Source organism: Motacilla alba, chromosome 13 (genome assembly GCF_015832195.1).
Source record: "Motacilla alba alba isolate MOTALB_02 chromosome 13, Motacilla_alba_V1.0_pri, whole genome shotgun sequence".
Taxonomy (NCBI): Eukaryota; Metazoa; Chordata; class Aves; order Passeriformes; family Motacillidae; genus Motacilla; species Motacilla alba.
Window position 1 is genome coordinate 14,389,925 of NC_052028.1, and position 23,387 is coordinate 14,413,311.

General features: G+C 45.6%; 1 protein-coding gene across 8 annotated transcripts in view; it reads right to left on the bottom strand.

The window, feature by feature from the left end:
- Positions 1-23,387, bottom strand: part of EBF1 (EBF transcription factor 1) — a 269,155-nt gene that overhangs the window by 215,957 nt on the left and 29,811 nt on the right. The gene's annotated exons all lie outside the window — the stretch shown is intronic.

Below are 23,387 nucleotides of genomic sequence, written 5' to 3' on the forward strand. Positions count from 1 at the left end.
AGGGAAGGAGATGGATTCTCCTCCCTTTTCCTTGGGTTAAGGCTGTGAATGGCCATGCCTACCTTTGGCACCTCCCCCGGGTGTGCTGTGACTGACACGAGGCAAAGGAATCACCTGTGGAACCCCCGAGGATGCACAGCCCCAGTGGGGCAGAGCAGCTTTGGGGAGCTGCACACCCAGCGTGTGTGGTGCTTCATCCCATCCAGGGCCTCCTGGAAGGTGGGAAATGGAAAGGATCTGTCTGTGGGAAGGCAGGAGTGCCCCTCTCAGCCCTGCCACCCCCTGCCCCACTCAGCTCTGCTCCCTCCCCAGGAGTGACTCTCAGGGAGAGCAGAGACAGCTGGGGATGGCTTTTTGGATGTTTGGTTTTGCTAGGAGTGGAGCAGCACTGGAGGAAAGTCAGATTCCCTGCACCCCTTCCTAAAATGTAACTGCAAGCAGGGACCAGCCTTGTTCATCCTCAGCTGCCAGGAGGCTTTTCTGTTCTATTTTTGCTTTTCTTTTCTTTTTTTTTCCTCTCCAGAGAAAGCAGGCAAAATCAAAAAGAAGCCCCAGTTTTAATAAAAACTGACAAAATATTATACATCTTCATAAGGTTTTACACCCAGCTTAGGTGAGGATGGGTGATTGCAGAGCACAGAGCCCTCAGCCAGGACCAGGACATCCCCCCTTTGGAAACAGTGATGAGCATGAGGATCAGAGAGTTCCTAGAGTGAACAAAACTGGGGGCTTCAGTTGAAATGTAAACCTCCTTTCTTCAGAGTACAGGCCTGCTGGTTTAGGATCCTCTTACTAATAGAGTGTTTGCCTGTTATTATGGACTTTATTACGACATTAGCTTGTTTTAAAATGTTATCTGTGTAAGGAGCTTTCCCAATGTGACTGTTCAGCTAGCATTTCTTCAACACCTTCACTCTTACCCTGAGATGCCATTACAAACTTTTTCAAGTTGTTTTCTTACTATTTGTGCGTCCCAGCGATGAAGTTTTGACTTGAATGAAGGAATAGTAGCACATGAAGTCAATCTGTCTTTTCTGGTCAGAGACAGAAAGATTAATTTTGTAACCCTTCTATCACTGAGGGCAATACCAAAATGACATCACTTAACAGCAGAAAAACACATTAAGGCATCCCTTTGAGGAATAAACCCCTTTAATAGAAACTGGGGGTAAAGCAGTCACATAAGGACATCCAACAGAATTTTTATGCCTCAAGTTTAGCCAAGGGCCAAACTTGTTCAGGCATTTCGGGACCTGAAGATAGGGATGAATGCCTGTCAGGATACTCCCTCCTCTAGCAGCCACTTTGAAAGCTCCACCAGCGCTTCCAGCTGCTCCATCTCTCTCCAAACTTCACCCACAGGCTGAGCTCCTGCAAAGCGTTCCTGAGCAAGCATTACTGGAGCTTCACTGAACTGAACAGCCCAACAGGGCTTGGTGGCTGCTGCTGAGCCCTCGTGGACACCCAGCCCACAGAAATCCCTGCTCTGCACTCCCTGACACCGAGCTCGAGCCGCTCCTGCCCGCCAGGCAGACAAATTGACTTCCTGGCAGTTCATTGCACACAGCACTTTAGCAAGAAGGATAGCAATTGAAAGTCCACATGGATGCAAAATTATCTCTCCCCAGAGGCCCTGCCTCGCTCCAGGTGGGACCCTGAGCCTGGGTGCCCCCACATGCCGTGGCACTGCCCTGTCAGGCTCCCAGCTGAGGAGGCTGAAGCACTGAAATCCTCTGGCTGTCACGCCATGCTCGGGGCTCAGGAAGCTGGCCACCTGGGTAAATGTTAGAGGATCTTGTACATATTATATCCCCATTATTTTCTGACAGACTTTTCCTTCCATTATGCGTTACAGGAAAAGAGGTTCAGCATTATAACACCACCAGCACGGGTTTGGAGCTCCTGCTAACTGTGAGTCCAGATCCTGGATACAGACACACACTGCTATCAACAAACACGAGGTAGCACCGAGACCACATTAGGTTTTTCCTTTACATTTCATTAAAAAAAAAAAAAAAAAAAAAAGGGTAAAAAAAAGCTTCACATAGTTTCCTCCTCTTGACCTAACACAAATTCCATCAAACTTCAAAAACAATACTTTGGGATGCTGGAGGATGCAGGCCGGAAACTGAGGAAAGACTTTACACAAAGTTAGGAAATCTTTTTTGGAGGGAGTACTTCAAGCTACTGAACAATTTTATCTAGATGACTAGATCTTATGGTAAATGAGTATATAATTAAATTTAAGAGCTATGCTATTGTGTTGGAGGTATATCAGCTCATCAACAAAAGAAGGACTGTTTAGCTATGCTAAAAGCGATATGTAAATACCATCCTCTGATAAATAATTGATTATTACCTTAATGTTTGACAAAGCCATAAAATGCCCTGCAGATTATGTCCAAAACATTTGAAGGTGATATGAAATCATTTTTATTGTAATGACAGTGAGCTGTCCATGGTTGACTGGTTTAAATTTTATCTTTCCTTGTTAGGAAAGGTTTCTGTTTTCTTTGAGAATTTAATTATCAGAGGGTGTTTAATATGATAGGAAGATTTACGGCCTTCAGGAGCTATCCAAAAATAGTGCTATAAAAATGGACTTAGATCCCATCACAAGCAATAAAGCTGCTATGCAGACTTGATGCTTGCAGTGAAAACTTTGCATATGAATATATTTCACCATCCCACATAAAAGTTCACTTTGGAGGATTTTGAATTTTGACCCTGAAATGTGACCTGAACAACAGGGTGAGGGGAAAAAAAATCCTTCACAAAAAAACCCCAAGCTCTGCTAGTACAGATGCATTCATGTTTATTTTGGAAAACGCTCTTCACTATCCATAAATATTTGTTTTAACTCGCTGCCATTAAGATGCAGCAGGGACTAAGTTTTCCAGGAGGACATAAAAAGAACAACAGAGATACACTCCTATTGTGTAATAATCAGTCCACATTTCAATGAATAAGTAATATTTCTCACAAGCCAAAGTTAGATAGTGGATTTATTTAACCTCTGAGGGTCAGGTAATAAATACTAAGTGAATTATTCAGACCAATGGGTAATCAATACAATTCAGTGATATATTTTTTGTGTTTCATAAAAGGTTGTACACTAAAGGCAGTGAGCAATTATGGAAATTGGGCCCGAGCGGCACTCAATTCTTCTCTTACTTGAAACCCCAGCACCACTACCTTGACAGCAAATCGATTAGTGTGCTAGTGAAGCAGCTCAGCAACCTCTGACCCCTTCCAGTTCTGTCCAACAGCCTGGAGAGTATTTTATATTTATTTTATTGAATTAACCCCCTCTTGCCTGCAGAGTTTTACACATACAGTAGCGTGGTGGGAGAAGAGCAGCAGGGTTCTTTCATTTAAATACCTCCTGTAGGCCTGAGGAGGGCAAACCTAACAGACCCCTTTGTTCCAGCTTCAGAACACCAATTTTTGCCACAGCACAGGGTTTTCAAGTCCATCCCAAAACTAACATAATTAACAGGATGCAAAGAATGTCCAAAGTGTACTCAGGACAGTGAATCACTCCTATTTATACCTGCCCTGGCACACGGCTGCCAACTTTATACAATGCTCAAGTCACCGTCTTGCACCAAAAATAAAAGCTCCTCAATAAAAGTGAGTTAATATTGCTATAGGTATAATATCCTGTTTTACACAGTGAGAGGGAGAACAGTAGAGATTAACAGCATTTTCCACCAGGAAATTAAAACTAACATAAAGCCATATAAAGCCTTTTTTTTTTTTTTTTTTTCTGGACATTTAACTCTGTAGGCACCACTCCTGTGTCCTGGGGCCTGACAAAGCCCCCTGCCTGATCCCAGTGGGAGTTTGCAAAGATTCAAGGTAATGAAGGAGAAGATAATTTTAGGTGTAAAATTATCTTCTGTGGGATCTTCCTTGGCACAACTGAAAGGATTCAGCACAGATACTTTGGTGCTGCTGTGGGTCAGGAGCCCTCAGCCAGCTGTGGCCACCAAGGTGTCAGCTGTCTGTCACCACCTGCCCAGATCCCAAGGGGAAATGTAAGCATCTTCCTTGCACAACAAGCATTTGCTTAACACCCCAACTCACATTCCCTTTATACACATCATCAACAGGATTTGAAACTGATGCACCATCTAATTTTCCAAAAAAACAGGCAGGACACAGAAAAAGTGCTGCAACAGCTGCCTTGTCCAGCCCCAAGGACAGGGATAAAAACATGATTTTCTGTGCCTTTAACTGGAGAGGTGAGTATTGCAGTCCCATGGAAGGCCCCACGTGAGGTATCCTACCCAAAGCACAAATCTCTTTACTTTTCACCATCCAGAGGAGTAAGCAGCAGTTGCACCTATTTGAATGCTCTCTATATCACGTATAACAAATTCCCCTGGTTCTAGGAAATTTATTCCAAATTTCCACTGGCAGAGTTGAGAGAAGATCCAGACCCCAAAATCCCTAAACCTGATTCCATTACTGTTCCAATACTAAAAAGGATTAAATAGCAGGTAAATACTCAAAGACTTGCAAGCACTGTATCCCATCTGGTTACGAGTGTGTGCTAAAAAATATAAGAGGAAGTCCCATGCAAATAACATAAGGAGAGATTTCTTAGGAAGAAATCAATCCCACCAGAAAAAGTGAAGACATGATGCTGTTTCCATTGAGGCTAATAGGAACCAGATTAGATTTCCACTGTAGCTGATCTGTTCCACACTAAACAATGATAATCAAAGCAAAAATGGTATTTAGTAGAGTCCAGAAGCTCGTGTGCTCTGTCTACAGGTCGTATTCTGTCACTTCAAGGCTGAATAAAGCCTGCATGCATATCAGGATACATCACTTTTAATAAGACTATTCACAGAAAAAGGGACCACTCAAAGTTCACCACATCTGACCATAAGCAGATACACAGCACAGGCTCGAGCAGGATATTTTATAAAACCCTTTTATGCTTTACTATAACACTGCATTGAGTTCTGAATTATTCTTTTCGTCTCTTTTGCTCTCAGAATCCATACAAAAGTGATTACTTCAGTCATTTTTCAATATTACTTTCATTCCTGGAAAATGCATTTTCAAAAGTTATTTATTTTTCACAGCATGTCATGTTGTTATATTATACTAGTTAAAATAAAACCACTGTAGGCTTCGGCAGCATTTATGTTTCTCTTCCAATGGTATGATGTAGGATTTGCAGTTTTTATGCTGAATGTATTCTACATATTACATTATCAATCCTTTATCTTAGGTTTGGTGTAGATTTAAAAAACAAGCTGTTAAATCAAGTTACTAAAGTAATTGAGCTATAAAACTGCCTTCTTATTTATAATCACCATTTCCTTCTGAAAAGGAGTTTTTAAAGATCAGCTGTGATTTCTGTTATGCAATTTTTTAAAACAACTTTATGCCGCTGATTCCACTTAAAACCCAATTAAAACAGTGGAGAAAAGGTATGTTTCCTCCATGGAGGCAATGAACTGGCTTCACCAGCACATTGCAGGCTGGAGCTGCCCCTCAGCCCTGGGACCTGGGTGAGCATCTTCTTAGCCCAAGGGCCAAACTGGGGCAGAGCCTGGGTCTCTGCTCACCTCTTATCCCTGCCCCGAAATTCACCTTAGGAACCCTTTTCCAAGGGTTGAACTCTGTTTGTGCTTCTTAATACCTAATTCTGGGCAATGCTGGAATGCAGAAGAACATTATTTCTCAACGGGAAACAGGCTGAAACAGCAGTTATTTGAAGCTGAGTCCTTTGCTTGCCCAGCTGGTGGCCAGCAGTGACCACCCTGCCATTCCTTAGTGGCCACTTCTTTTAACGATTCAGTTAAACATCAGGAAAGTGGCCGTGTTTATCCAGTTATTTGCCAAAAAACCCTAAAAATCTCTGTCTCCATAGGGAGCTACCTCAAACACAACAGCATGGATGCCAAAGCACAGACTTTCCAGGGGTGGGGACATGGCAGGAGCTTGGGGACTCCTTGTGCCCCTGCAGGGTCACTGCCCACCACACTGCCACATTGCCACAGTGAGAAAAGCTCAGATCCTGCTGCCCACAGCCACAAAACCAATGGAAATCCCATGTCCCCAGAGCTGTGATTCCTTCAGAGTGGGCAAAAAGGGAGAACCACAGCTGGAAGTGCAGGGAAATACCAGAGCTGGGTCATCCAGCCCAAAGATGGGTGACAGAGGGATGAGACTCGGCATTATCAGAGCAGCAAGAGTGACAGGGTGGGCTTGAGGCAGCTGAGGGTCCCACATCCCTCTGTCCTAACACATCTTACAGGCTGCAATCCCGCTCCAAGCTTCCGTCCCTCCTCCAGCCAAAATCTCTGCATAAGCTGCCCATCCCTCTGTCACCCTACACACACAAAGGGTGCCCCACACCATCGATGGAGCCCATCTGTGCTACAAAGGCTCATCCTCCCCAAAAGCCACCTTATCAGGCACCAGAGCATCTGGATGCCTTTAGGAAAGCTGCTCTCCTTGCAGCGCAGCTGAATTAGGGGCAGAGAAAAAAAGTAAAGAGGTTAAATATTTAATAAAGAGCTCCACAAAAGCTCCAAGAGCAGCTCTGAAATGCCTCCCCACTCCACACCCACAGAGGTGGCCGGGAAATGGCCGAGGGCCAGATGACAGGGGACTTTTTTTCTGAAATAGCACTGGCAGAGTCCTATCAGGAAATCTTTCAGAATTGCTTTAATCTTTCATTTTAGTTTGGTCTCTGGCCACACAAGTGCGTCCAGCCCTCGGAGACCCTGGAGGTCACTATCTGTGAGTTTTTAAAAACAGGAAAGCCATTACAGAAAAATCAGAAGAGCAAGGGAAAAAAGTCCTCGCTGTAAATATGTACATTTTTAAGGTAACAGAATGGTAGTTGCATTTTTTGTTCTGCTATTACTTTTAACTAAAAAGGAAGGGAACCTGGAATGTTATAAACACCTCATAGTTTTCAGCTCTCTGCCAAAGAATTTATCCATTAAACACAACATAAACTATAAATCTGAATTTCAGCTCCTGCTCTCAGCATATGAATCTATTCTCCCCTTTGATATGCATGTGAAGTTCTCATTGACACTAATGGGAGTTACACATGCTTATTATGGGATAACTAGACCTCTTGGTGTGAATATATACTTTAGACAGACATCTCTGCTTAAGTTTATAAGAAAAAAAAAAGGAAAAGAGATACCAGTGGGGGAAGAAAAATCTGTTATGAATGTTGTGCAAACAAAAGTACAATTCTGTGCATTTTTGATCAGCAGGAGGCTTGGAAGAAAAAGTCACGTATAGGTAGGTGTTCAACTGCATCCATGTACCTCATCCTCCCTGCACACAGGGACACGTGTCAAGATGTGCACCAGCACGTGTGTACTCATGAGGGAGAGTCTTTGCTCAGTCACCCCAAATTTTGGTGCCAAAACTTGCCTCAGCCTGTGCAGTTCAGCTCAGCTCCAGCATTCCCCCTGAAGAGCCCAATTTACACCAGCTGAGCAGGTGACAAGGGGTCTGTGGGAGTGCTGGAAGTCCTGGGTCTCTCCTACAGGCTCCGTGTGAAGTCACTGCTGCTCTGAATGCTAATGGGTGTGGGAGCACAGAGCACTGGCATCGGGGAGTTATTTCTTTTATGGGAACATTTCTTTAGATGTGTATTTCATTTTTTAGCTTTCTGGCTAGAGGTGTTCCCAGGGACAGCAAATAGAGAGGGAGATTCATGTTAAATTCATAAACATAATCTGAGAAAGTGAACGTATAAGGATGTAGTGGGTTGAGCCTGGGTGCCCACCAAAGCTGCTCTATCCCTCCCCTCCTCAGCTGGATTTGGGGAGAAAATATAATGAAAGGCTCATGGGTCAAGATAAGGACAGGGAGAGATCACTCAGCCATTACTGTCACAGGCAAAACCGACTCAACTTGGGGAAATTGGCTTAATTTATTGCCACTCAAGAAAGAGTAGGGTAATTAGAAGTAAAATCAAATCTTGAAACACCTTAAAACACCTTCCTCGCTTCTTCCTAGGCTCAGTTCCACTATTTTTCTCTACCTCCAGTGACACAGGGGGACAGGGAATGGGGGCTGCAGTCCCTTCATCACACATCCTCTTTGCTGCTCCATCCTCCTCAGGGGAGGATCCCTCACACTCCTCCCCTGCTCCAGCGTGGGGTCCCTCCCACAGCAAACAGTCCTCCAGGAGCTTCCCTGGTGTGAGTCCTGGCCATGGGCTGCTCCCATGGAGTTCTCTGCAAACTGCTGCAGCGTGGATCCCTTCCCATGGGGTGCAGTCCTTCGGAACAGGCTGCTCCAGTGTGTCCCTGTATGGGGCCACAGATCCTGCCAGGAACCTGCTCCAGTGTGGGCTCCTCTCTCTATGGATCCACAATCCTGCCAGGCACCTGCTCCAGTGTGGGCTCCTCTCTCCATGGACCCACAAATCCTGCCAGGAACCTGCTCCAGCACGGACTTCCCTCAGGGTCACAGCATCCTTGGGCATGCCCTGCCCCACCATGGACCTGCAGGGGAATCTCTGCTCCAGCACCTGCAGCACGTCCTCTCCATCCTTGTCCACCACCCTGGGCATCTGCAGGGCTGTTCCTCTCACACATTCTCACTCTTCTCTCCAGGCTGCAATAGCACTGGGGTTTTTTTTCACCTTCCTTTCTTATCCCAGAGGTGCCACCACCGTCTCTGCTGGGCTCAGCCTTGGCCAGTGGTGGGTCCATCCTGGAGCCTCTGGCCCTGGCTCTGTCAGACACAGGGGAAAGCTTCTGGCAGCTTCTCACAGAAGCCACCCCGAAACCCCCCTGCTACCAACCCACGCAAACCCAGTACAAAGGATAACATATGAGTGAGTATACACCACATCTGCATTTTTATAGCCCAAATGGATCTGTGTGTGTCTCTGTACAGCTCTGTCTGTATACTTGGGTGTCAAAATATTGGCACTTAGAGTAAAATTTATAAATTGTCCAACCAGCCCAGATTATCTTCAGCAGGTTTTTTTTTCTTTTTTTTAATCAAGAGCTTTTACTGGAAATATTAGTAAAGGGTCAATTCCCTTCCATGCACCAAGTGACATTTTTGAATAACTGTGTTATGCACAGCGCCTTAAGAAGACTTATAGGACTGTCACAATATTTAACTACTCATTTTTGCTTGCATGATTGTGGTTGATATGACCACAGAATACTGATCTATCCAAAAGAGAAAAATTATAGAGTGGAACAGTGGGATTTATGAATGAGATATCTTTGGCTGCAAAGCAGTCCCATTTATAGCACTCAGCCACCACAAAACTGCTGTGTAATTGGAAGAGAAATTTTTCCCACGTACTGAGGCTGTAGTTGAACTGCCAAACAATGAGAGACAGCCTTGTCTGAATTAGAGGAGTCACATACCTGATTTTTCTCCCACTCATTTAGAAACAGACCTTATTTCCCATCCCTGCTCCTCTTGTGCTGAGACTGGGGGCAGGAAAGCTGTGCTTTGCAAGTGCCAGAGCCAAAAGCTGATTCCATTTAAGCATCATATCAGAATAAATGTGTGGACAAATCAGCAGGACTAGTCAGAGCTTCCAATTTTAACTTCCTGAGTATCTGCATGTGAAAACTGTTATTTTCCCAAGGAGGCACATGGGCTTTTGTTACTATTATTTATTTGTATTGTAACAGGCCAAGGAAGCCACAGAGAGGGCCCTGTAATGTGAGAGGACACAGAGCCACAGCGCTGCCCCAGGACACTGGGGAGGTGGACAGAGGCTCCCAGGATGGACTGATGCCCCCAGGAAAGATGGATGTTTGCCCACCCACTGGCTCCGTGAGAAGGCACCAGGCAAATCCCTGCCATGCTCACACAAGTTCTGGAGTTTTACAAGTCTGGTGATTGCAAAGCCAACAGGCAGAACCCCTCAGGGCAGAGCCCACAGCACTGCATGGACAGACAGATGGACACACTGAGATCCCCCCGTGTGCAGACCCACAGGGCAGCCCCCAGGGTGCCAGGCAGGGCAGGTGCCCTTACAGGACCAGCTGCTAAAAGCTGCAGCTTGAGGCCAGGGATGAAGAGACCATGAAACAAGGGAACTCCTTAGAAAAACAGCAACTTCAAGCCCTCTCCTCTACGGGCAATGCCGCAGGGCAAAGTCCTCCTGAGAGCATTGGATTGGGCACATCCCATGGGGACAGCTCAGTGCCACCCCCTTTGGAGCCAGCAGGACAAACTGCTTTGCCATTGCTCCATGGTGTGAGCCCTTCCTCCTTCCCATCCTCTCCATCTTCCCTTGGGTCACCCCTACCCTGGAAGAACACAGAATTGTGCCTGGCCAAGCCATCCCCTCCCTGCTCAGGGCCACTGCAAGTTCCACAACAACCACACCGCAGCACAAGACATCAGTTTTACACAGGTTTTTGCAAATGGAAAGGTCTCAGACAATCCTTTCCATGCAAAGTCCCTCTGACCACATCCCTGATCACAGGCACTGTTGAGGACACCCGGAATGACGCTCAGATCACAGCCTGACAGAACTCAAAACAGGGTTCTCCAGAAATCCAAGAACCTTGGTGCTGCTCTGGTGATTCAAGAGAACATTCCCCACCAGTGATGAATAGGAAAGTTCAGAACAGCTTCTCCAACTGCCAGTGTGTTGGGACAATTCCCATTCTCTCTTTTCACATCATCCACAGTGAAAATCAAAATATCAAAGTACAGATGTAACACAACTCAAACAGGTTTCATAGTTTTCCAAGAGTTCTCTAATCCATTTCAAATTCCCTTTAACAACAGGATTTTTTCTTTGTTTGCATTTGAACTGTGGGTTATTAAACAACAAGCAGCAGAAAATTAATATGTTAAATTCAAAGCCATAGAAAAATAGATAATCTCATTGTCCAGTGAGAATCCCAGGAATCCTTGAGTTTCCAGGAACAAAAGCTACAACTCAGGCTTAGGTCTTAGCAGAATTAACATTGCTCAATAGCAAGTACTGATTGTGGGGTTTTTTACTAACCTACAATACAGAACTTGGCTAATACTTAAACAAATAAATAAACCTTATTTATATTTAAAGAAGGGGAAAAAAAAAACTGAGAGAGGTCAGATGTGCCACAGAAAGCAATGAATGCTATGGATTCAGAACCACATCTGAAAACCTCTTCCAGGTCCCCAGAGACAACCACAGGACGCTGCTCCCAGCCAGGCAAATTGGAAATGTGAACAATGACTCCGGATTTTCTGTTAAAATTCATTGGGTTTATTACTGCGTTGTGTTTTTGCAAAGGACACTTTGCACATAGAAACCCAGTGCAGGCTCAGGGTGCCAAAACCTCTCCCTCTCCTGTTTAGCAGCACATATTGATACCGTAGCGGAGCTTCAAGGACCTGGCTGAGATCCTCCTGACAGAATGAAAGGGTTTTCCTCGGGGCAATGACACCATGACCAGACCTCACTGATGGCAGCACAGTTCATGGGCAACGTGGAGAGACAAGGACCTGAAGGAGTTCAGATGCTGGCAGAAGTGATGCCAAGTATTTCTTTGGAAAAAAAGCCAACAAACCAAATATGGCTTCTAAAGTGCTCCTGGAATCTCTGCCTCTAGAGACCCCCTTCCTTGGAGCAAGAGCAGTTTTCCCTCACTCCAGAGGGATGGGGTGGGGAAAAGCAGACAGGAGGCCACCAATCCCCCTGCCCACAGCAATGGGCTCAAGCTGCATTCCTGCTGTTGGCTCAAAAAGAGCTGGAGAGAGGGATTTGCCCCTGACAGGAGCAGGGAATCCCATATTCCCTGGGCAGGAGGAGGCAGTGACATGTCATACATGTTAGGGGCAGAGGCTTCTCTCACATGTGCACTGCTGAAAGAGAAATACACAAAGACAGGGCTTAATCAGCCTGTGGACAATTAATGTTACCCCTGGAGCAGCCTCATTTCTCCCATTGGAGCTCACCCATGGCAGGCAGGCACAGAACTGGCAGCCACAGCAACAACCTCCCTATATTTACATACCTGTCCCTTGAATGGCCTGTTGATGTCCCTGTGAGAAAGGACTCAGTGAAACACTGCAAATTAGTGATATAAGAAGCAAAATACATTCTGCACTGCATGGTTTAAACAAAAAATATTCTCAGATGGGGAGACATGAAGTAACAATATAAAGGCAGAATGAAACATTTTGATCTGCTGAATGCCTTTATAAATATTTGAGTATCATTTATTTATGTTTTCCTCCTTTTCATTGTAAAGCAAGTTTTTCTGACAAAAGCCCTCATTCGGAGAGCACTGTGCTTTATTATTTAACTTCCTAAAAGCAACATCAAAGGCTTGAGTTTAAAGCTTTAAAACAAATGAACTATTTGCAATATTTTAAAGATTTAGAGATGAGAAGAGCAGGAGTTCTCAACAGCTCAGATCTAAAGGCCTCTGTGGTCTTTGCTGGGCAAAGAAGACACAACAGCACTGCCAAACACCAGGGAACAAAATCCCTGACATCCTTTTGCAAGCACCAGCTGTAGCATGTGCCCAGGGCTGCCAAGATGCTTCAAGTTCAGTCATTCCCCCTCTCACCATTGCATTTCACCTGCAGTCAGCCTCTCTCCTCCTCCAGCCATCCCACCCCTGCTGTCAGGACCCCAGACTGGGTGCTGGGTGTCACCTGAGCCACAAGCAGAGGTCCCCAGCAGGGACAGTCTGCATCAGTGGCACTGCTCAGACATGGATCCGTTCCTGTCCTGGCTGTGCCATGATGCACTCGGAGTGATCCTGCCAGAAGAAAATTGGCCTGTGCTGTGTCTGGCACCTGTACCTGTCATGGGAACATGTGGCTGTTCCTGGCACTCACACAGAGGATAATATGACAAATTTCTCCAGCTTTGTAAGGCGTTGAGACTAAGTCTGGAAGCTCTGCTAAAAAGAGCTCCCAGTGCTGCCCTGATGGACCAGATCCTTAAGACAAGGCACAAAAAGTGTCCCCCAACCTGCAGCCACCTCTGGAAGCCTTTCTCCACACCCAGGACATGGACACCCGCCCCCATCCCGCCTCAGTCCATCCTCCAGTGAGCGAGCTTCGCTCTGCAATCCAGACTGTCACACAAACAAAGCCCCTCAAGGCTTCTTCACGTGGAGGCAAACACAACTGAGCCCCGAGAGGCCCCAGTCCCACTGGAGCCAGAGGCTGAGGGACTGAGCAAGCAGCAGATGTGGTGTTCATTTCCTCACCCATCCCCTGCTCACCTCTCACTGATGCTTAAATCCCTGATGTGCTCAGACACATCTCCCCTGGATCTTCGGTCTCCAGAGCCAGGGCAGGCTGAGCTGTGCTGCACAAATCCTGTTCAGACCCCAGCACCACCCAGCAACACTCACAGCGCTCCTCAGCTCTCACAGCTAATAAATGGTCAAGAATCAGAATTTGCTTTTTGGTAACACTAATCACCACAGCTGCAGTGAGTGTAAATCTGCAGAGCTCCACCAGGTTCACTTTTATATAAAATAAAAATATAAAACCTTCATTAGGTGTTATGCAGTTTGTAAGAAAATCCCTAAATTAATTTATTCAGGGAAGGGAAAAATTTAAGAGAACATTAACTTTCAAACCTATGCCAAAACTATTTCCTTATTGGTTTGCTCTGAGACAACTTAGTTTAAGTCACACAAACTTTAAATCCCTCAAACACGTTATGAAAATCTTAAATTCCACCTAAACTGGCTGAAATTATGCAGGCACCTTTAAAAAAAAAAAAAAAAAAAAAAAGCAGTTTGCGTTTTAAAGCAGAATGGACTCAGCCATCCATTAAATATGACAAGGTCTGCATTTTATTTAGACATTGCCATTAATAATGAAATGATGTATGATTTCCATTCCTGCAGTTCTTCCTTCCCTCCACAATCAATTATGCATTTAAGAAAATATTTACTTGTTATAAAACTCTTCTAATTAAGCATTACTGGTATGAATTTGAACAAATCAGGAGATGATCTCTAAGATGCATGACAGAATATGATACTGTGTTTCAAAGAGGCATTTATTCCTGCTCTGGTAGAGAGTAAAAAAATCCTCAGAAGCTGAAGGGATGCAAGGCTCAGTGCAATACTGCAGATCCCACCATCTCCCTGACCTCGAGAGGTAAATGCTACTTGTGAGAAGGTCCTTGGGGCTACTCATGTTCCTAAAACAAATAGAATGTTACCCGAGGAAACTCACATGAGAAACTACATGTGAATGTTGAGACGGTGAGGAAAGACCTTCCCAAAGATTCAGACATTTAGAGGCTGTCCCTGGGCAAAGAACAGGATCCTAAAAATAAATTTAAGAGCAGTGGCAGTGCCCAAACTCTCTTAAGACTGCAAAGATCGTTGCTGTCCTGGCGAGCACAAGCTGGAGCTGGGAGCTGCCCTGGATCCCCACGGTGACATTCACAAACACATCTTGAATCCCCCCTTGCGAATCCCTTGCAAATGCAATTCCCTGGTTCCTGAGCAGCTGGCACAAAGGGCTCCTACTGTGGGTAGGGAAAACCCAGCCGAGCTGTGCAGGTCACCCAGCTGTGCCCCAAAGTGCAGGAACAAGGAGCAAACCCACGGCATTTACAGCTCCTCTCTGCTCCCCAGGGCTCACTGCAGGCGCTGGAAAGCAGAGCACAAACCCCAGCAGGCTCAGGAAAACCTCTCCAGCCATGCCAGGGGAGCAGCGCCCTTCCCAGCCCTACAGAGGCTGAACGCTGCCTCTCGGAGGTGGCTCTGGAGGTAGGAAGGGAAATGGAGAGAAAGTGGCTGGAGGCCAGAAAGCAGCAGCCAAGGAGAGAGCAATTAGGATGCAGGAGCTGCCAGAGATATGGCATCACCAGAGATTTACTGTGCGTACACACCTCCCTCCCTGCTCCCAATGTACTCGCTCTTTCTTTCTGTCCATATACATACAGTAAATCTTCGGTGACTCCTTATCTCCCAGCCTGCTTCTAGATCCTAATTGCTATCTATCTCTGTCTGCCTGCCACTTCCAGGTCTCCCAGCCTCTTCTCTTACAGCTCCCAGCCCCCCCAGCAGCCTCCCTGCTTTTCCCACCCCCTCCCCTTCCTCTGCCTGCAGGCAGGAGGGTTCAACATGGCACTGGGACAGGCAGCCAAGATTTCCCTTTCTCAACTAAACACTGCACCCCAAAACATCCAGAAGAGTGCTCAGCTCACAGCACAAGGCTGCCCAGGCAGGGCTAAGCCATGGGAGCACAGCATGGGAGGAAAACTCGCTCCAGAGGAGCCCAGCTCTGCTCCTGCCCCACCAACCTACACGACCCAACCTCCTTCCCTGGGCATCAGCTGGCAGCACCTTCCCAGCCTGGCAGCCCCATCCCAGACCTGGGGCACTCAGAGGGTGCCTCCTGCACGGCGCTCACTCGGTTTCATTTTTATTTACTACCATTCTTTACTACTATTTATTTATTCACTCCTATTTTTATTTCACTTTGAACATGCCCAGCTGTGTCATCTTGGTTTTGCTGAAAATGTAAACAAAAAAGAAAAAAAAAGAAAAAGCTGCATTCAAATGCAGCCTTTCATTGCATGAATACATTTCCCATCCAACGCAGCTCCCGTGCTCCCACCCTGGAATTAGAACTTAAAAAAAGGCAATGTCGTCACTGTACAGCACATCTATTCCCCCTCCAATGTTTTCTTCATTCGTGCTATTAATTTTTTTTGAAAAACAAAAAATATCAAGACTTTTAATAGCTCAGTTTGCTCCTTGCAAAGCAGGAGAGAACAAATAAATATAAATAAAACTAATTTCTATTCCATATGGCAACAAATCTGAGTGCCTCTGCTTTTTCCTAGCAAAATGTCATGCCTGCTTTTAGTCTTTGACACAGAATTGGTCACCAATTTTTTTTGTTTTGAGCGCCGAGTTCAGTTTTTGTCTTGCGAAATGTAACTTTACTCTAGTGATCTCTAAGCCTGAGGCTTTTTGGTTTGGCTTGACAGTAATTATATGGATGTTGAGAAAGGGAAGAACCTTCCTTACACTTCATAATTCTACCATGCTTCTGTGCTCAGAACTGAGAAGGAATATTTTCTCTTTCACAGAGATGACGATCCAAAAGGAAGATACAGAACATACTGTGCAGAAGAAAACATCCCTGAAGAATCCTGCAAACCACAATGCCAAGGCTGCATTTGTAATTCTGCCTTTGGCTCCTAGCAAGGGAGCAATTAGAGAGGGAGAAGGAAGAGAGAGAGAGAAAAGTGGGAGAAGAAAGTAAAAGAAAAATAACAAAAAAAAAAAAAAAAGTGAAAGGGAAAAGTGGAAGAGAACAAAAAATAAAGAAGAAGGCGAGGAGAATAAGAGAAGGTAGGAAGGAAATAGGAAAAAAGCAAAAGGAATTTGGAGAAGGGAGAGGAAAAAGGGAAAGGGAAATAAGCGAGAGAGGAGAATGAGAAAATGAGAGAAAACAGAAGAGTGGAGAGAGAACAGAAGAGATTTTAAAAGGGAGAAGAGGCAAGAAACAAGAGCAAGAAAATAGAAGAAAAAAGTGAGATGTACCTGAAAAAAAAGGGAAAAGAGAGGGACAATAAGGAAGGCGGGGGTAAGAGAAGCAGAAAGGAAAAGGAGAGAGGGAGAAAGCAGAGGGGGCAGGAAGGGGGGTCCCCGCAGCGCCCCCGGGCAGGGGCCGTGCGCCGGCCGCGCCCCCGGCCCGTCCCGAGCGCTGCCGGGCGACACCGCGGAGCCGCCGCTGTCCCGCCCGGGGGTCCCCGGCCCGGGGCCGCCCCTGGGCGGGTGGGCAGCGCCGAGCCCCCGATGTGAGCCCCGATTCACGGCCCCGACAATGGCAGCTCTGAGAGCGGGCGGGGGCAGCCGGCCCGGAGCCGCCCGCTGCCGCGCTCTGCACAGCCGGGATGCAGAGCCGAGCGCGCTCCTAAATTAGCTTTACCATAAATCTTTTAGGCTCTTAAATAAATAAGTAAATAACACTGCTCCCTTTTGCCCTCTTTTCTTTTTTTTTTTCCCTTTTTTTTTTTTTTAGCATGTAACTCTTCATCAGCCTCAAGCCCTTGGACTTCCCTGACAGCACTAACAGGAGACCCGTTGAGTCTGAATTTTAAGGGTTTTGGTTGGGTTTTTCGGTTTTTTGGTTTGGTTTTTTTTTGGTTTTTTGTTTTTCCCTCTCGGCAGCAACTTGCTACTTTCAAACTTTGCACAAGACTTTGGGTTGGTTTGCTTCCCTGCTTTCAAATGACATTATGATTTTAATCAAAACAGACTGGTTTCTGGAGAAGGCCAGAGCAAACTGGGACGGGGAGGCAGCTCGGCTGGGCGGTTTACAGCAGTTCAGAAGAAGGTTTTGTAAACAAACACGGCTCAGAGGTAGAAAAGCAAATACAGTGGGTGAAATTTGGCCTCCTCCAAAGGCGATGGCACAGCTCAATGGGGCCAGTATTTTCACATCCCCACACAACTTTTCCTCCAGCAAACACAAAACCAACAGAGACACAGGTAATGGAGAAAACAGCTCCAAAACTGTATTATTATTATTGTTGTTGTTGAAACAAGTTGATGCTGTCAGGCAACAAAAATACAAGTAATGACTGAGTACAGGGAGCAAACACCTGACAGGTTTTCTGGCTAACAGAGACCCCCTGCCACTGCAATCTGCCCCAAGCACAGGGCAGCATCGTGGCCCCCCCGAGCTGGCCCAGAAGGGTCACAGCCCCCCTTGGTGCTGATCAGGGCTTCTGCACATCAAAACCTCAGAGAAACCACAGACACAAAGGTTTAACTTTCTGTTATCCAGGTATTTCACTTGTAAAGCCTGGGGAAAAGAGTGGAAAATAAAGGAGAACTAGACAAGGTTGCAGGATTGGGCCATTTGGGGCAAATAAGAGTAAATTCCCCTACAGTCAGTGTCAGGGCTCCTCTGGCCACTTCCACAGGCTGTGACTCCAGCGAGGAGCCCAGGCTGGGCTGAGTAGGGCTCTTTCCCAGCACACACAGGCAGAGCTCTGAGCCTCTGCACCTGCAGCTCTGTCACACCACACACAGGCACACCTGAGTGACAGAAGAGAAGCTGTTCCCAGGAGGAAGAGATGCACACTCTTACTAAAAAGCAAAAATTACAGTCCTTTGCTTGGCTTGAACCTCTCCCATTTATCTCCCACCCCACCTAACTGTGCTCAAGCAGAGCACCCATCTGATGCTGCTGGGAAGGGGCCAAACCCTGAACCCCAACAGAGCTCGCACCGTGAACAACCTCACCGAGGTGAGAAAGGGCTCCCAAAGCAAACCCAGGCCTGAATGTGGACCAGGGTGAAGAGAAAAACGAGTCAAGAACTGCCAAAATTTTGGGCTAGATGCTGCCAGTGCTTCCAGGGCCAGCCCAGGGAGCTCCAGCAGAGGTGGCCATCCCACTGCTCCTCATCTCTGCTACGGGCTGAGCAAGGTGAGCTCTGAACTGAGGTCTGGGCTCCACTGGCAGATGCTTTTGGGACCTCTCAAAGCCAGGGAAGACCCCTCCAGACAGGGAGAGCTGCTGTGTGACAGTTTTGGACATTGGAGCCATACCCCATCTACTTTTGTCCCTTCCTTCCTCCAGAAACAGAAGCATCAGATTTAAAAAAAAATCAAAGGGAAAACATTAATAAATAATAATCAAGATCATCTGCAGTTTTAATGATAAGCTATTTAATGAATTATCAAGTACCTATAACTCAAAGTATGAGACTGTACATTGTCAAAACTGGCATTAAAGTGTATGGAGATAATTAGGCAATAATGACCTCCACAGAGGGCTTTTCCTGGGAATTAATGACCAGTCGGGAGGAGCTGATGGCTCAAGGCACAAGCAAGGGCCATTAACCCCAGCTGGTCATTAATACTCAGGAAATGCCCAGCTCTGAGGTTATTGTGAGTATATGACAAAATAAAGGGGGAGCTGTTATGAATATCTGAATTTGTGGGCTGATGGGAAAGGTGAGGCTTGCAGGTACTCGGGTCCATCCCTCAGCCCTGGTACTCCTGTAACTGGGAATGCTCTGGAGGGCACAAACATTGGACCCCTGACACCAGGAGGTCTGGGGGCTCTGCCAGCACAGAGCCTGTGAGGCATCTTTGCCACCGGAAAGAGTAAAAAAAAAAAAAAAAAAAAAAGAACAAAAACCCAAACAAACACAAAACCAGAGGTTTTGTTTCAACTCAAATTTTAAATATTAAATCCTCATGCTATTAGCAGCTTCAGAGACCAGGTCTGAGGCTCATCTATCTAAGTGGCATGTCATGTAACAGAAGACACACTTTTGGGATCATCACAGCCAAACTCAGCCCCTGGAGCAGCCCGGGGCACTATTGGGAGCAGGACCCCAGAGGCAGAATAGCCTCATTTCATCCCAAACCCACAGGCACCTCTTCCCAAACTCGCCATGACTTCAGGGGGAATTGGAGGAGGAGGAGGAGTGTCACCTTCTGCCGGGGCAAAACAAAAGCTGAAGCGCAGCTGATGCCCTGTGCAGGGCGTGCATCCGTCCTGCCACACACGGCACCGCAGCATCAACACAAACACCAAACCCCTCCTGTCCCCAGGAGGGCGTGGAAGAAGGGAAGGGAAGGGAAGAAGGGAAGAGCGATGCCCCGACTCCCCCTCCCCAGTGTAAACAGGACTCAGCCTGGGCTGCTTCTCGGGGTAATGAAGCCCAGCTGCCCGGGCTGATGGCGCTGTCCCCTCCCCGACAGCCACCGAGGGATGGGGGCTTTGGACCTCTGAGAGCTCGGAATCAACATCTCCATTTTCCCCCGGCTGGAGAGGGAGGGGCAGGGGTGTCCATCCCCCGGCACAGCGCCCACCCCACTGCAATTATCCAGCCTTGTTCTAAATAAACCCGCCGGGGAGAGAAGGGGCTTGATTTCCCACTAAAGCCCCTCTGGTCATTTATTTACCCCAGTGCCATATTCCTGCTCTGAACACGCATCAGTGTGCCCGGGGGTGACAACCCCAGAGCATTTTGCCCTGTAGGATCACAGCAGACGCAAATTTTCACCTCCACAAACAAATCCATGACGTTGTAAACATTTCCAAATGATTCTCTGCGGCGATCAGCGCTAATCACGCTGTTCGTGAGAGCACAGCGGCGATGCTTGTTGGCAAAATAAAGGATCTCTAAGTTTCTTACAATCTGGAAAGGAACCCGCAGCAGCTCAGCCACAGCGTTTCTCCTCTACTGTTTACAATCGATCAGAAGGGGGGGAAAAAATAAATTAAGTATCCCACTGGCAATGTGGAGTTCCCAACAATTGTACATTGAAACCCACTATTGCTCAGCACAGGAAAATCACTACATCAGGAAAATTAGTGCTTGTTAGTACATGTAATATTCAGAATCACGAGGAGAATAAAAGCAGCAATGCAGAAACTGTTATCAGCAGAGGGAAAATTATTCAAGTATGCATTTGAGTAATTCTGCATTTTAATTTAACCCTTTGAAACATTAATCAAACCATGGCTAATTATAGGAATTAAGGAATTAAACGATGGAATCTTCTAAAAGATATTATTTAAAAGGCAGTTTATACAATTACTTGTATAGATGTTTGCTTTAAAGAGGGAAACATTTCTACTGTAATGAAAAGGGTCTTAGAAAATTAAATTAACAAGAGGGGACCAGGCTGATATGAAACTAAATTAGCATCAAATGCAAATTACAGGGTACTTAATGGTAGAAACAGGTGCAGAGCAGGTCCCTAAATGAGATAAATGAATAAAACATCCCTCTGCACAAATGTGGAAGCTGACACAAAGTCAATGATATGAATAATTCAGCAGCCTCAACACTGCTGTTGAGGTCAGCTTTCCTTGACCTTTGAAACAGGAAGTAAAATTCTGTCCAAATTTGAGTGACTGGAAATGCAGCAGTTATTTATTGGGGTGGGGGGGGAGGGAATAAAATTAAATTAAAAAGAAAACAAACAGAAAACCCAGATTAAAAAAAGAAAACCAACAAAACCAAAGCCACCAAAAATACAAATCCATGTGTAAAAATGCATGTAAGATATATGAGAGATTTTAGGTCACGGTATGATCTAGACATGTTCAGAACTAAATGGTTTCAGCTTTCATATTTCAAAAAATAATTTAGTTGTGCTAAAGGGGATATTAATAGAGTCAAAATCGTTGCATCCCAGGCATTAAAGAAATCAAATCATTTATAAGTAGCTGCTCAAAGCTCAGTGATCAGTCATGTTCCTTGCAATAAACTTTTTTATAAGGAACAGAAAGATTTCTTTTCTTGACTTTTTTTACCTAAGCTACCAATTTAGTCACTATTGCATTTCAAACATTGAGAAGCCACAATTTAAACTATAAGCCAACCTAACAACAGTGTGCAGGAGTGTGAGAGAACCTTGAAAGTAGAAAATATACATGTAAATGTAAGTTATACTGATATCTTAAAATGTATATAAACCCTAGAAACAAATCCTTGTATCCCAAAGAATGAATATTTCTTTCTTAAAGAGACAGAAACATGAAGCAGCTGCCTTAAAGCCAGTGGAATATTTCCAAATTTACATCCTTATAACTAAATGAAGATTTCTCTGCCTTTCCCTATGACAAAATACTCAGCTAAAAGCATAGCTCCTGTGATTTCTGACTACATGTATGGTCCTAATTTTATATTGAATTTGGCACTAAAACAGATTAATAAGGTATGACAAATAACTAATTTCTCCACACTGGAAGAAAGGAAGAACACCACCCCTGCAGCTTGTCTTCTAGGGCAACAAAAGATGTTAAGATAACATAAGTTATCTCTGCTCTTCCCTTTGCTGCATTAATCTCTCTTTACCTGCTTAGCTGTCACCTGCAGAACTTGTGTCTGATGCAGTTATTTGGATTGATTTCTAGGAATTAATTTTATTTTCTCTGTTTTAGGCAGGGGAAGCCAGGAATGGGACTGTAAGGATGCACCTCTGCCTCCAGAAACTTTGGTGAGGAGTTCAGCCAGCCCCGGCAGCAGCCACCCTGGAGATGCATATTAATGAGATAAACAAAATAAAAACCCAGCCCTGCCATGTCCTAATCCCTTGTGGCCCAGGCAGCAGGGGCAGTCTGGGGGCTGAGCTCGGGCTCTGCTCAGCACTGGGGTCTCTGTGCTCCCTCCAAACTCCAGCTCTGAGAACCCAGCTGGTTCTCATTTCCAAACAACCAGCTTCTCTATCCCCAAGTGCTAAAGAAAATAATCCCAGCAATCCATGACTACACGCTTTCACAGGGACAGCAGTGAGAATTTGATTGTAGAGATAATTAAAGTCATTCCTGAAACTTGCAAGGAAAAGAATCCGGGGGGAGAGGAGGGGGCCAACAGGGACAATGATGCTCATGTTTAGCTCGTGTTTAAATTGAGTGAAGTTTGGAGAAGTGGGGACACACACACACTACTTTTGGGGAATTTGTTTTCCTGAAAATTCTCTCTTCTTCACCCTAACAGTTACAATTTGCAGAGAAAATGTAATAGGCTGTGGCAAGTAGGAAGATTAGGATGAGGTTTGGAGCCTGGCTGTTCCTAATTTGGCAAGAGTATCCAGAGGGAAATGCTTTCACATTCTGGTAAACTTGAATAAAATTACATACAGCCACTTCGATTAGAAGGGTTTAAAGGGAAATGATACCATAAAAGCAATAAACCCAACTGCTATCTGCTTCAAACACTGAAAACATCTTTTTAAAATTAATGTTTCCTGCAGCCCTGCCATGAGTTAGGTCTGAAATAATTTTAATATTAACAACACTCAGGAGCAGGTCAATCTAGAGCCAATCACACAACTGCATTAGTCTTCTACATCTTTCCAAATGTCCTCTGCATCTTTCCAAAACAGTGGAGTCATTTACACCACTCCAGCTGGTGTAAATCAGCAGGGTGTCCCTGGCATCAGGAGAGATGGGAAGCACTGGCCTCACTGAAAAAATAATCACAATGATGATGATTAAAAGAAAAAAAAAAAAAAAAAAAAAGAACCACACCAAAACCCGAACAACAAAAATAAAAGCTTGCTCCCAGCAAAGCTAAATTGTACAACCCCTGTGTCACACATCTGCTCTGACCCTCGTCATCCTGAAATGGGTGTGAAATTCAGAGATGGAGAGAAAGAGTTTAAAGCACTTGTAATCTCTCCATCTGCACTATCTGCCTTGAGCAGGAAGGAGGGATCTGCTCAATGAGAGCTATTCAGGGCCTCTCAATTAACCTGATTAGTTCAGCACGCTGCTCTCATGAATGACACCTTATCTTGGAAATGAAGGGAAAAAACTTCCTTCCCTCTGGAGATCCAGGCAGCCCCGAAAGCCAGCGCAGCAGTGCCCGCGGCCGGCTCCCATCACCCCGGGGAGCTGCTTTGGGGTGGCAGGGCCAGGCAGCCCAGGTGGCCCAGGCA